Raw genomic sequence first — 2,970 nt, 5'->3', positions numbered from 1 at the left:
ACACACACACACACACACACACACACACACACACACACACACACACATACACACACTTCGAAGCATACACACATTTTCATTCTCATTATACGCAAGCTGTTTCAGTGGGTTTTCATGCCTCATGTGAGATCCGTATGTTTCTAGTAATGATTGAGAAGCCGAAATTTTAAAAAGCGTCTCAGAAAATACAGCGTTAAAGAAATGCATGCCCAAAGAAGTCGCACAACTCTACCGCAACGTATCACCAGATGAAAGGATGAACCTGTATGAGCAGAAGACTATGCATGGATATGTTAGTAGAAAGCTCCAAGATGATAGTAACATCAATCATCAAAGCAGTTCATTATGGACCAATAGCCGGATTACTACCTCCCACTTTCAAGGGTATGCGTTTGCAATCCAGGAACAGGAAATATCAACCAGTATCTGATGCACAAAAGAGATAGAGATCCTGGAAAAGCAATAAAATGTGACAACCGATGCAGACTTTGTGGAGTTAACATTGAAGATATCACCCACATCATAAGCAGTTGTCTGAAAATGTCATCATGGTATTATCTACCGATGAGACATGATGTTGTAGCGAAGGCACTCTATAATGAAACTCGCTGGAAGGATAACCGAGGACAAAGAAATAAGAATCCACAGTATGGTAGAAGCCATAGTCACTCATAATAAAAAGGAATACTGGTGGAATGTCCCAGTGAAGACCTCAATAAAATATAAGCACAACAGACCTGATATAATGATTTGGGATAGAGAAGAGAAACTGTGTACAGTGGTGGAAATTGGCTATCCAGCAGATGTTAACATAAAGCTGAAGATCAGTGAAAAAGAGGATACTTACGCTGAACTACTGAGAAATCTGCAGTTACTCTAACCAGATTACAAGTTCAGGTTTATACCTGTAATTATCGGGACAATGAGATATATAACACACTGCCTTAATACCAATCTTGAGAAATTAGGTTTCTCAAAACCAGAAACGGGAAAGCTAATTCGAAGACTACAGATCCAATCCATCACTGGAACTGTAAAGATCTGTAAAACTTTCCAGAAGTTTATCATTTAAGTATATATGAGCATGTTTAGATATGTAAGTATATGCATGAGAATACATTCATAAAACAAAATATACAAATCTGCACATATACATACATACGTACATACATACATACATACATACAAAAATACATACATATGTATATACTTGTGTGTGTATTGAATAATTTAATGTGTTAATGATACATACTTGTGTTCATATATACACAAGCACACACATACACACACACGTACACACACACACACACATACACAACGTATTCACCACTAACATAGGCCTACACTCTTACATATACAAACTCTTAACATACCGTATTTTAATGCATTTTAATTTACCATATTTTAATGTATTTTAATTTTTGAGGTCTAAAATTTGGAAAAAAGGTTTTGTAAGGGATTATAATACTATCCATGTATAAGAAACTCCCATGTCTTTTAAACCTAATTTTTGACAAAAAAAAGGGGGGTTCCTTATATATGTTAAAATACGGTGTATAAATATGCATATCGGTTGTTGACTGACGTCATGTTTTTATTTTCAACGTCATTATGAGAACTTAGATCGTGATTCTCCTAGCAACCATTTTTGTTCTGTAACAGCAATATATATGTATATCTTCAAAATGTAATACAATAGTTTGTAATTTTGAATTATCTTCAATTCCGATAATTTTGGAAAATTTGAAACAAAGATTAATGTTACTGCTCTGCTTCAATTACGGATACTTTGCTCGCTGAAGAATCGCCAACGGTGAAACCAATTTGGTACAAGACTTTTTTTAAAAATACAATTATTTATGCTTCTCTATTTCTGCAGTTGGACTCTCTAGTTTATTATTTAACATATACTGTATATACTTCATTTGAGAATTGACTCCAATGCTTAACTGGTACCTATTTTACGGACCCCGAAAGATGATGAGCAAAGTTGACCTTGGTGGAATTTGATCTCTGAACGTAACGACGAAAGAAATGTCGCTAAACATTTTGTCCGGTGTGCAATCGATACAGCCAGCTCACCATTTACTCTTTTACTCTTTTGATTGTTTCAGTCATTTGACTGCGGCCATGCTGGAGCACCGCCTTTAGTCGAGCAAATCGACCCCAAAACTTATTCTTTGGAAGCCTAGTACTTATTCTATCGGGGTTTTTTGCCGAACCGCTAAGTTACGGGGACGTAAACACACCATCATCGGTTATCAAGCGATGTTGGGGGGACAAATACAGACACCCAAACACCCACACACACATATATATACATATACATGTATATACGACGGGCTTCTTTCAGTTTCCGTCTACCAAATCCACTCACAAGGCTTTGGTCGACCCGAGGCTATAGTAGAAGACACTTGCCCAAGGTGCCACGCAGTGGGACTGAACCCGGAACCATGTGGTTGGTAAGCAAACTACTTACCACACAGCCACTCCTACGCCTATTTCATAATATGATATATGTTTAGTTTTAGTTTTAAGATAAGCAGATGTTATGGGATGCATCGTCAATGCTGTTTGTTTCTGGGAACCCAGGAAGTTGAGGCCCTTTCAACATCAGATTCCGTCGACCAGTTGACCCAGCCAAGGTTGGTCAAGTTCCGGCTAGCATCCCAGTAGCAGTAGGTCATCGGTCTGCTCTGTTTATCCAAAGCCATTTAGCGGCCTTATTTGCAGTTTCAGTGAGAAATTGATAACCCCGCTCTTTGCTGAGACAATAACTCCAAGTTCAGTCAATGCTTTCCAGAATGAATAGCCGACAACACCCGACAGTCCGCTGTTGTTGATTTGTTATCTGTAAAAGGCCACCGTATACGTCTCCATGAGCGAAAATAGAATCTGTCAAATGTCGAGGTCACTCACCGACAACAAACAACACACAATCACACAAGTAACATTAGAAACTCTCGGCAG

The 2,970-nt window shown here is 38.1% G+C and overlaps 1 long non-coding RNA gene across 1 annotated transcript in view; it reads left to right on the top strand.

The window, feature by feature from the left end:
• Positions 1 to 1,651: 1,651 nt before the first annotated feature.
• The window catches only part of LOC106880960 (uncharacterized), a 7,513-nt gene continuing 6,194 nt past the window's right edge, over positions 1,652 to 2,970 (top strand). Inside the window, exon 1 of the long non-coding RNA XR_001410797.2 lies at positions 1,652 to 1,827. This is a non-coding gene — a long non-coding RNA (uncharacterized LOC106880960). The remainder of the gene's footprint in view (positions 1,828 to 2,970) is intronic.

The sequence above is a fragment of the Octopus bimaculoides genome, chromosome 11 (genome assembly GCF_001194135.2).
Source record: "Octopus bimaculoides isolate UCB-OBI-ISO-001 chromosome 11, ASM119413v2, whole genome shotgun sequence".
Classification (NCBI taxonomy): Eukaryota; Metazoa; Mollusca; class Cephalopoda; order Octopoda; family Octopodidae; genus Octopus; species Octopus bimaculoides.
Note: the sequence above shows the minus strand (reverse complement) of the source record. Positions and strands in the feature narration are given on the sequence as shown.